The 12,259-nt window shown below is 38.8% G+C and overlaps 1 long non-coding RNA gene across 1 annotated transcript; it reads left to right on the top strand.

Annotated features, from left to right (window-relative positions):
* The first annotated feature begins 2,556 nt into the window (after positions 1-2,556).
* Positions 2,557-4,979, top strand: LOC118109843. The gene is made up of 3 exons (XR_004696859.2): positions 2,557-2,755; positions 3,148-3,266; positions 3,444-4,979. It is a non-coding gene; the product is annotated as an uncharacterized LOC118109843 (long non-coding RNA).
* Positions 4,980-12,259: the final 7,280 nt, after the last annotated feature.

Genomic DNA, 12,259 nt, shown 5'->3' with positions numbered 1-12,259 from the left:
GCTATACTTAACAGTGCTAGCGACGCATTTATGTCTTTTGGGATACATTTATTGCACATGTTCATGAAAATAAAATCTCACAGGAGTCTTTGCTGTGTCCTTCTCTGTGCTAGTTGCCAAATAGAATACAAAATCCCCTATTTGTGACTATTTTAGTTTCAAACTGAACGTGGCATGTTTCAGTTACACACCACAAGGTTTCAATAGAGAGCCGCAAAAAAATGTATTTACAATTTAAGGAAGCTGTGGATAATGTGTGAGTGCACACCATGCTGCTACATGTGTATCCCATGTGTTTTCAGTGGATGTGAGACATGAACATTGTCTTTGTATCTGTATCAAATATGGAGCTGTAGATTCTGTAGCTTTAGCCCCATTTCTACTGTCACAGACATTTTCAATGTGTCCTCCGTCATCCCGATGCTCCATCAACAAAGAGACGCTGCAATCAAAGTGTAAAAAGAAGATACCAGCATGACAACAGTCATCAAGAAGATGGTTGTGAGGCAGCTGAATAAAAAATCTGATAATGGAAAACTATGCAAACAATGCAGGCCGTGACTTTCCTCCAACCTTTTACAAGGGAGACTTGGAAACCTCCACCCAGCTTGACTTAATCAGAACCCGAGTGCAGCTTGAGATGATGTAGCTCTGGTCAAATAGAGCTGGCCTTGTTGGCTCAGTAGTGTGTGGAAGATGAGGAGAGAGAAGAGGAAGTGTCCACAGTGAAGAAAGGAAGTCACTCTGTGGCTGAATTGGCCAGTGACGCAGACACAGAGATGGACTGTTATCTCAGTGAAAAGGTCGTTGATGGTGATGAAGACCCGCTGACTTGGTGAAAAGCGCACAAGTTAGAGAAGGACCGCTCTACCCCCTCAGCGCCAGCCGCCCTTTATGACCTATATAACAGTCATTAACTCTGTAGCTAATTTTGTGTTTTCATTACTGCTTTATCAGCTGATTATTTTAATTATTCAACACAAATATTTAATTTAGCCAATTTTTTTCTACCTCAAAAACAATAGTGAAAAAATCCCTGCTGTGTATTTTAACACTTTAAAGCAAGAAAATGCCGTTTCTAAATGCTAAAATGAAAAAAATCTGTTTTTCTGTATCTGTGCTGTTTGGACTAAACACACAATTTGCATATTTGACCTTTGGCCTTGAAAATTCAGGCGTGTCTTAACTGAAACACTGTAGACATGGATTTGGGGTTTTGAGACAATTCTTTTCTAAAACAAGTTATTTTGGTTTTCTTTAACCAATGAATAACTAAAACTAAAAATACTATTTGACTGAATAATGTCAATAAGAGCATAAATAGCGAATACAATAATTAATGAAAAAAAAAAAGATTTAATAAATATATAATTTCAACAACATTTTACAGTTTCATCTTGTGTTGCACTATTCTTCATTGGATTAACAAACAACAATCTGGTTCCCAGTGTGCACTCTCCGGCCTCACACAGCTTCTTCACAGATCATTATCTTTGCGCTGCAGTGTGAGGTTTACCACCTGGGGTCAGACGGAGCCGAACACCTAGGTGGCGAACTGGGCTTTAAAGAAGTTGAGGTGAGGAGTCACGATTGTCCAGGGACTTAACCCTTTTGGTTGGCTACCTTTTCTGACACTTGAATGATGAATGGTCTGCAGTGCCCAAATAAAATGATGCACATTGCTTGCTGCGCGCCTCTTCAAAGAACTACAAATGTAGCAGGGTCAAAGACAGGTGACCAAGTAAATGAAGAGAGGTGAACTGTGGCCTTTAGCATACAAGCGTAACAACTGTTTGATGGTTGCTGGGAAACTAGACACCTGGGACCTCATTTAAAAAGGCCATGTACGCACTAGTGTTTAATCCTTGGAACAGGATTCCTGTAAATTGTAAAAAAGAGTACTATGAGAATAGTTATATTTATACCAACTGAGAAACCTCAATCGTGTGTACAAATTGAAAAAATGCATACATCATTTAAAATGGCATGCAAAAGCCAACTCGTAAAATGTGTGAATAAAGGCCTTTACACATGCACCAGGGGCATTAAGAAGAAACAAAAACGCAAAACAGTTCCTTCCCAGCAGTGTATTGAAGTTACAACATTTTGTCAGTAAATTGGTCAAATTGATTTTCACCAGCTCATTCTTCAAAAGAAATGTTGACTTGATCTTGTTATTACTTGGAAAAAATTGAGATTTCTCATTTTTCAGGCGAGATGAAGAGAGGGACAGTTCCTCTGCCTAATGCAGGAGCTGTTTACTCTCACTACGGCCAGAGTGACAGACATACACTGAGAAAAAGGATTTTTTTGGCCCTGTAATGTTTACGTGGCTTGCTATTTTAGTGCTTTTACTTCAAAATGCTGTGAGTTATTTAATCTGCTACTTGAAGTTTGTTAGTAATTATAAATCATCATTTTGATAAGTACATTTTATCATTCACGCCAAGTAATATTAACTACCCTTCTGTATTGACTGCACGACCCGACATAATGAAGTCAAGTTTACTTGGGTAACTGAGTGAAATTCGAAACCCTCTTCCTGCTCAGCCAGTGACGTGAGAGGACAGTTAGCTCTCCTTTCACACAATAGGTTAGACACTGACCAGAGCAGCAGCACCTGACCCGGGAGGACAGACAGCACTGACCCAGGAGGACAGACAGCACTGACCCAGGAGGACAGACAGCACAGACAGCACCTGGATGATTTTATACCTCATTTGATGAGACAGTTCGTGGATGTGAAGCCACTGGGGTAGGTTTTATGCTTAATTTACTTTGTACATTCATTTTAGCTCATCTGCTAAAGTCAGTGTGTGAGTAGGCCACAGACTACTTTGCTAGCATTAGCTTAGCTTGCTAGCTATTATCATTCTGGCACATGTGCTGCTTTTCTAGACACACACCAGCTCATTTCTGTGGACATGTCTTGTGTTGTGTTTCATTACATTACATTTATCTTAGTAAGTTGGAACATATTGTATCTTTCATTAAAATTGTTTAAAATAGGTATTGGTTAAACTGTATGTTAATTATGAAAGCAGCAGTTAATGTTGCTGCTCAATATTTCAAACAGAGAAGTGTTGTATTGTTTTAGCATGGTGTTTAACTATGTTGTGTGTGTTAACCTTTTGTTTTAAAACAAAGAGGAGTTAAGAAGGATCACATCAATTCCTCTCCAGCAAACCATTTGGACACTGGGTTTTCGGACAAAGGACAGGGTGGCTTGCACGAAAAAAAGTTCTATGCTGGACTCACTCAGGCAGGTAATGTCTAAAATTCATGTGATGATAATCTTATGTTGGGCTTGTGTACATGGATGTATGGATAACTGGTGACACTTGGTTCATTTGGTCAAAGTTAAATATTTGTATTAGCTTCCGCACCATTATTCCATCTCTACCTTCTATCATATCTTATATGATGTTCTGTCTGTCGAACAGCAACATATCAAAGGGAGAAGAGACGTCATCCTCCGCTGCTTAATTGAGTAACTTGGAGAGTCTGGAGAGGAACTCATCAAGGACGACCAGGTCAATTTGTGATGATTATTCTGACCAGAATGAAAACCTAAGACTTACTCATATCTCCGTACAAATACTTTATAGGCAAACCACTCATATCCCTTCGTGTGGTTTAAACATTTTCTTTTTTATTAATTTGCATTCTTCAATAAGATATTTACTACAATTGACATTTAAGATACAGTACCAATCAAAAAGTTGTTAGGCCAACTTTTTGATTGGTATAGTCAATAGTTAAAAACAGTCCATAGTCCATAGTCTTCTAAGTTCTGATTTCAAATGTTTTTAAAGTCATCATGACTTTAAGATCTGAAGGAAATGCAGCACAGGAAGGCCACAACCCCTGACCATGTCAGTCATCACAAGGGAAAACAGGTTCTTCATGACTATTGCAAATGTCTACCTTTTGCTCAAAGGCCTAAAAGAACAGAATTTGTTGGGAATTAACTTACTGCATTTCTATTCTGTATTTCTTACAAAGCTATTGCACTTTACAGTGATACTTCATTGAAAATGTAATCTCTGTAGATGTACACGTTTGTCTGTTTAGTCAGACTCTTTGTTAAAAAGTTTTTGTTATGGCAGTGGTTACAAAATATGCAAGCACTGCAGGCTAGCTGAAATATGCATACTTAAAGGCCTTAAAGGGTTAGTTTGGATTATTTGATGTGTGATTGTATGAGGTCCTTGTCAATAGTCAGTGTATTCGCTACATGGAGAAACAGCATGAAAGCTAAGCAATGATGTGCCATGGACCGGGTAAGCAAAAAAGGTATTTTAGCAAGTTAAAAGACCAACTAAACGCCATAGGAGAAATCACATATTTTTCTTTGTGTTATTGTGTGACTTTGGGAATCTGAACTGTCCCTAAAACACTGAAGTCACACAATAACACAAACAAACTAAAGATCTAGGCTGGCACTTTTTTTAAATGTCTAAAAAGCGTTTGTTGCTGACCCCACCCAGAGCAGTTCATTACTTAGCTTCTGTGCTGGTGCCCATCTCTGCTTCTTCTAACTGGCGATGTGCTGACCGCCATATACTGTACCTAATACACTGACTACAGAAAAATACCTCATACAGCCACACATTTAATAATCCTATCAAACTGTTTAAGAGGTAAAATGCATCAGAAAGGTCACATGTCCTATTTGAAAATGTTTTAGTCTGACTAAGTGTTTCAAATGAAAGTCTGCAGTACTGCTGCTAGCACTGATTTAGATATGTTTTAATGCCCACCAGATTGTATGTGTAAAACGCAACCTCTTACATCAGTGTTGAAGGGGGAATAAAAGGTGCTGTTTCTGTAAAAACATCTGTTATTTCATGTTTTATAGAAGCCTTACGTTAAAACAATCGTATTGGCAAAAGTAGCTCATGTTAAAAATGCAACAAATCCATAGTATAATAGTGCTGTAAAGTATATCAAATAATATGTAAATATTACTTAGAAATGTCTGGATATAAGGTAAATAAAAGCTAGTTAATTTAAATATTTTCAAAATTAGATACAAACTTAGTTTAAGTACAATTTACTAGCAAAATGTGAGTATATTTTATACCTAAGGGTTAAAATTGCCAGTAAAATCTACTTAAGTATTGTTTATCTACCAAGTCTTAATAGTAAGTAAACTTTACTTGAGGATTTCCCCAGTGAAAATTACAAAGAATTTCTGAGTGAGAATTGTTACCTAGCAAAAGTAAATGTCACTCAATGTCAGTCAAATGTCAGTCAATTTTTTTCAGTGTATGTCAGGTATGTCTGTGCAACTGTTTGAAGTCCTGCTGGGGATGTCTGAGCTGCATCTGTGGAGCCAGACCAAGAGCAGCGTCTGACACTGTGTCTGAGGTATGTTGTTGCACCGTGTGCAAGAAAAAATATAAGAAGGGCAAGGAGAAATTGAGAAAGAAATTAAGCAGTCGATCTAACAAGCTTTTACGGTTGTACAATCCCACCAACCAACCACGTTTCAGGAAAGATGGTCTCTTCTGTTCTCTTATGTTCCTAAGTTAAACAGACCGACGGACAACCCGAAGACATAATGCCTCTGGTCACAGCTGCCGCCCATAACACTTGCACTCATACAAAAATTCCCACCCCTGCTATGTATTTCTTTTTGTCCTTGTGTCTTCAATTCCAAACATTTGCTGTGTAATTATTATGCCACGAAGATTTACTATGTAATTGTTGGTGTTGTGATTACGGTCACCCTGTAATCACAGTGTGTTATGTTTTCATCAATCAATCATGTTCAGCATGTTGTTTAGCAACATCTGACGTTTACTGAAGGACCACAATGACACTGTTGTCCCTCCGAGCACATGAGAACAATCTAAAACTCATTGGGAGTTTGACGTAGGCTGTGCCCTTTATTATAGGATGTTCTCCTATGCTGCCTACAATCCTTTTTTCCCTAAAATATGATTTTTTTCCCTTTACAATACAAATATGCCTGAAACTATGCCTGAATAACAAAATATAATAATTCAAAAGTCATGCACAAAAAAAATGTATGGTCTTATTCCTGAATGGGAGCTAAAACCTTGAAGAAAGCCTCCCCAGAAGAGAGGGGGGTGTTATTGCAACAGACTATCGCCAGTGGTTATGGTTTTAGAATTTAATGTTCAACAATTACACAAAGCTGTTCAGGATTCCATATATTGTGCTGTTGGCCATGTTGTCTATTAAAGTAGCACAGATTTGTTTCAAGAGATCTGGTTGAGTTTCTTGGGGCTTAAAAGTTCACAAATGTGTGTTGCTGAACTTGACGCACATTCAAGTTTGTAAGCAAAATGTTTCTAGAATCAACTGGAAGAGAATTCAAAGAAACGTTAGTTCCTACAGGTAAACAGAGCATTAGAGCACAGTTCTGTGTAAGATGAAAGAAAAAAAGACTTTCTCCACGTCAGAAAGTTCTAAAAAAAAACAACCAAAAAAATGTCCAACTATTCCAACAATTTGAATTTGATAAGGACATTACTTAGTTAAATTGTTTGGCATGACAGATCACCAGTGCTGACTGGTGCAGGGCACTGTTGCAAAACGCACCAGTTTCCTTCTCAAATAAGCTTTTCTGTTAATCCGCAGTTTATTTAATTAGTTAATTTGATCTAAAGTGTGCACATGAATTCATGTCACTGTATTGTATTATAAAACAAGTGATTTATGACCAAATCAATCATCTGTGCACACTGTGTATTTAGGCCTGCCTCCAGAAGCTGCATGTGCATGCAGGCTGCTGGTTTTAAGTACTGGCACAATTGGAATCCAATTCAAGTCTTGCACTGAGGCCTGTGATTTTATTTACCCGTACTTCTGTGGTGTGGCCCTCCAACATTTGGCATTATCTGGCAGAATTTATGTTCCACCACAGGCCAATTACTTTTTCCTTTCAGTCTCCTGTTTTGAGGCGAAGCAGAAACATTGACTTCAAGATTCAAGATTCAAGATTCAAGAGTTTAATGTCAAATGCACAACAATTACATTAAGCAGTTGCTGGCAATGAAATGCTTGGGTCACAGGCTCTCTTATTGCAATGCTCCGAATATTTACAAGCAAAAAAATATTGAATAAAATAATATAAAATAGAATATCAAAAGTTTAAAATAGATAATAAATATATATATCTAAATATATATATACACCCGAAGAAAAAAAAGAAAAACAATGGTGCAATTATGTGCAATAGTGCAAATATGCTAAGGTGCTGGTTTGGAGGAGTTTAAAAGTCTTATGGCCTGGGGGATGAAACTGTCTCGGAGCCTGGTGGTGCGGGCCCGGATGCTGCGGTACCGTCGGCCAGACGGCAGCAGGCAAAACAGTTTATGGCTGGGGTGATAGGGGTCTTTGATGATCCGGTTGGTCTTCTTCCTACACCGCTGGGTGTAGAGGTCCTTCATGGATGGTAGCTCCGTCCGAACTTAACGATGGTGTTGGAGCTGTGGGTGGCCACGCAGTCATGCGTGAACAGGGAGTACAGGAGAGGAGTGAGCACGCAGCCCTGGGGGGCACCGGTGTTTAGAGTCAGGGTGGAGGATATGGTGCTGCCTATCCGCACCGCCTGTGGTCTGCCCGTCAGGAAGTTCAGAATCCAATCACGGAGGGCAATGTTGAGCCCAAGGTCTCTGAGCTTGGTGACGAGCTTCAAGGGAACGATGGTGTTGAATGCTGAACTGTAGTCAATGAACAGCATTCTCACATATGTGTCCCTCTGGTCCAGGTGGGAGAGGGCAGTGTGAAGGGTGAGGGAGATGGCATCTGCAGTCGACCTATTTGGCCTGTAGGCAAACTGAAGAGGGTCCAGGGAGTCAGGGAGGGAGGAGGTGATGAAAGGTTTGACTAGCCGCTCAAAACTTTGAAATGACACCAGTAATTGTCTTTCCGTTGACTAGCTCAAGGCTAAACAGGCATTAGAGGCATGTACTTAAAATCCATTCAACCAACCTTTGCCGATAACATCTTCGACAAACATTCATAGGGTAAATAAACCATGAATATTCATTGTTTCTCAGAAAACTCTGCATTGCATCTAAGAATGTTGCTTTATGCCAATTCTTGTGATTGTTTTAGTGCTACATTCCACTGAAGATGGAAATCAACTAGAAGTATATTAAGCATTTTCCCACAGTACGTTCAGGATTTTGAGTGATGGACGGATGGACAGGCCCCATTAGCAATGTGTGTCTCAACAGGCTTACATTCCTCAATCGTTGAGATAAAAGCAAAACATACAGTGCCAACATACTGTGCACCAAGGCATGTCTTTCAAACTGTGCACAGATTCTGCATATAGTAGAAACTGTCACATAAATCAGCCAAGTTCTGCAAGGTCTTTAAAAGGGAATTCTAAACTAAACAAGACCGTTTAAAGTTAACCACTGAAAATTGAGTCCATTCATATGCATGAAAAGTAAAGCTCTGATGTAAATTAAAAAGTAACTTTGATCCCATTTACATCTGAAATAAAATACGTTCCATACCCAGATTGTATCTAGATAAGATTTGAACCTGATTACATTTAGAAACATGTGTCCACATTGCTCAGTCCAGCTCACGTCACATCCTCCTGTCCTCTATGCAGATCCCAAAAAAAGAATATTAGAAACAGAGTAGAGGAAGATCGTAGCCATCTGTGAAAGAACATTATTGTTTGGAAACGCTACACTCCATTATCTACACTCCATCTACATAAATGTGTCCTGAATAACATGAAGATTAGGGAGAGGGCTGCTTTGCGTATTTACTGGCGAGCTCGATAGAAGGTCATACATGATAATACCACTATATGGTCGTGTTTGTTTAATACTGACTGGAATGTATGAGGTAAACCATGGTGTTATTGTAATGTGAACAAGTAATTCATATTAGTTGTTTTGAAAGAAAAAATACTTCAAAGCTGGATATCTGACCACTTACAGTGAAAAACAAAGAACCAGTTTGGATCACAAACATTTCAAATAGAAACAGTCTTTACATCTTTAAACTCTTGGAGGTCTCCCCCATCATTTCTTCAGCAATGCTAATGGAGCTCTTCAGCCTAACCTCAGAATAGTACGTTTCTCTATTTTTGCTCACCTGCCACCCTCCTCTTTGGGCTGATCCTTGGCTTTATCGCCTTCTTAATGCCAAAGCTGTTGAGTACAGGTCACCGTCCCGCTGCCGCCAAATTCTTTTTTAACTTGCCTTGAGTTATAATTGATTACAAAGTCAGAGTTCTAGGGATCACCGTCAAGATGCTCTATTGTCTTAAAAAGGATTCTGTTAATATGGTAGTTGCTTCAGATCAGAGGGGAAATCATTCTTGTAACCAGGAATACAGTCTGTAAGAATTTGACGGAATATCAATCGGATTTCCAGTTTCATGCTATTTTTTCTAAGCTGGAAAATTGTGTGCATGAACACAAACAGTAACCAAACAGATACTGTTAAAATGATCAACAGTGGAAAAGTAAGTAGCTGATATAAAGATCAGAAATGAGCTTGTGACCTTAGATATGGGTGGCCCCAGTGTCTTGAAGCACTAAGTTAAAGTATTGTAAAAGAAGTTGCCACAAAGTAAGGCCAGGTATTCAAAGGAGGAGAAATTCCCATAACATACTATACTGCAGGTAAAGTAATAAATAAGTGCTATCCATGTGAGTAAGAGAAATTGTAAGGGGCAGTTTGGGTTAGACTGTATAGGTAACACAGCATTTCAAATTATACAATTCTCCAAACAATTCCATTGTGTTAGCAAACGTTTTTAGTCAGTTGAGGATATAACAGCGAGCAAACAACAACAAGACAGGAAACTGTTGCTGCAGTTGCTAACTTGCAGAGTGGAGGTGAGTCATGTAGCATTACTGAAAACACACACGAGACACTGGTGCTTGCTGCTAACCAATCTCAGGGCCGTATAGTAACGAATTTGGGGCTTGGTCTTTTGTTCGCCGTACACGTTTACAGTCAGATGAGTTTCTTTTATCACACAAGTTGAACATTTATTTTCACCCAAAACACAAATTAGCTTTACTTTTGGTAGGTGTTTTAGGTCCAGACCAAATTTTTGCTAACATGTATGACCAGCTTTCTGCATACAAATGCAGATAAATCAAAAACCTGATAGCCGATGTATTCGGGTAAATGTTTTCCGCCTCTATGCTCTTCACAAGGACTGTGTGATCAAACTAGAAATGCAAACCAGAAGGCTTCCAGCCCAAAGTTTGTCCCTCACCTAGAGATTCTGCATGTTCATTTGCAGAATCTGTTCAGAGATTACTCACCAGTTTGGATCCCAATCCCAAGTAATTCTGACCTATTGGCTCTGCAATGTAGAAAAACGTTATCCACACGTCAAACAGACAACAGAGCAAAACGCATCAGTCTCCATGGCTTTCAACTATTAGAGGTCTCTTCTCCATTGCTTCACCTGGAGTCCAATTCAGGCCTTTTAAAAACTCCACACAGTCTATGGTGATGGAAAGGTAGACTGATCATTCTCCTTCCCCTGGTTATCCGTAAATTGGCACTATCCATTTTTCGTTGATTTGTCAGAGAATAAGTCATGGATCGTAATGAAAAGAATCTGGCGTGTTTAGGGGTGTGCGCGATTTGGTGCAAATCCAAATCTAAATCCGGATCTAGTGAATTTAAATGTGGTTTTATAAGGGGATTGCTGGGCCTTGGGGGAGGTATGCACTATACTGAGTGCACTTCCAGTTACATTTAGTTTTTCAGTCTCTTTTTTATGGCTGTAACACATTTTAATGTAAACAAGTGTACAAAAAAAATGATCTCTTAGGTGCTGACAAAGTGCTCACTGGAGCAGATTCTACCCTGAATGACATGCGCCTGAAATCCAAATGAAACTTAATATACCGTACCATTTTCTGACATGAGGGCCTCAGATAATAGCTGAACAGCAGGTATGTGTGACAGAAAAAGCCCTGCAGCAAAGGCCTTAAGCCAACAGCACATCACATTGCACAAAAAGCACATTGTGACTAATAGTTTGACAGTTGCACTCTGCTCCAGTCATGCCTGAAAGAACAGGCTCTAGCTTAGATCAAAGACATGTTCGCACTTTTCCCATAATGTTCAAAAGTAAATGTTTTCTGTGTTTAGATAGTCTGCTACATATTTTTCAATGTTGTTTTTTTACCTTGTCTCTCTCTGTGTGTTTGTACAATATAACTGAAGAGCGCATGGACAGCGCATGGACTTCAGCAAACTTGATATGAATATTACTTGAGAGGATATCTCCAAATGATTTGGACCAAATGATAAGCTCTGCATCCTGTAGGACTGTAGACACCACTGTGAAGTCTGAAAATGACTTCATATAGTGTATTAATGCATTAAATTATGCAAACAATAACATTAGAGATTCAATCTACAGCTTTATTTATATTCACCAATCATTTCTCATATGCTGTGATCATGTCATTATGAAATGGCATTATAAAAGTTAGCATTACCTGATTCAGGTATATGCAGCACTTGCTCAGGGTATGCATCATATGTATTGATGCTTTTCATTCTTCTTTGTCCCAACACATGAGCTTCCCCTGTATACTGCAAACTACATTAATCCATGGCAATAGACAGGAAACAGGAAAGCAGAGACGCTGATGTTTATAGAATATACATCTGCAAGTGTTTTGTTATTGAATTTTCTGCTCGTAAATTTGTTTACGTGATCCTTGTATGGTATAAATGTAAAGGGTCTGAAACGGGTCTAACTTGCCTCGGTTGGTATCCAGTCCATGCAGATAGTTTGAGGTTTTAGCATCCATGTCAAGACGGTGGGTGTGAATGGCAGGTCATCTGTGATGCTTTAAACACAAAAGAAAAGTATCACACATAACAGATTTCTAGAATACTACATACAATAGTATGTAGTATTCTAGAAAGTGCCCGTTTGTCATTGTAATTTTGTACTTTTATATTTTTATTGATGGAAAGCACTTTATTTAAGCACTTACCCTAAACAAATCCTTATTTACCTCTTAAATGCGATAGTTGCTTCTTTTTGGCAAGGCGTCTGATGTCCGATGGTAGTGGTGATGATGAAGGTGCTCACAGAAGGTTTTAGGCAAAAATTGAAAAATTGCAAAGGTGGCGGCACCCGTATCCAGTATATTAGACAAATGAGAAAGTGAAGACATGTCGTCCATCTTTAATAAAGTCAATGGACATAACTGGTCTGTTTTATTTTATTTCATCGCAGAACAAATTGTTGTCATGAGAATTTTTT

Source organism: Hippoglossus stenolepis, chromosome 5, assembly GCF_022539355.2.
Source record: "Hippoglossus stenolepis isolate QCI-W04-F060 chromosome 5, HSTE1.2, whole genome shotgun sequence".
NCBI classification, from domain to species: Eukaryota; Metazoa; Chordata; class Actinopteri; order Pleuronectiformes; family Pleuronectidae; genus Hippoglossus; species Hippoglossus stenolepis.
Note: the sequence above shows the minus strand (reverse complement) of the source record. Positions and strands in the feature narration are given on the sequence as shown.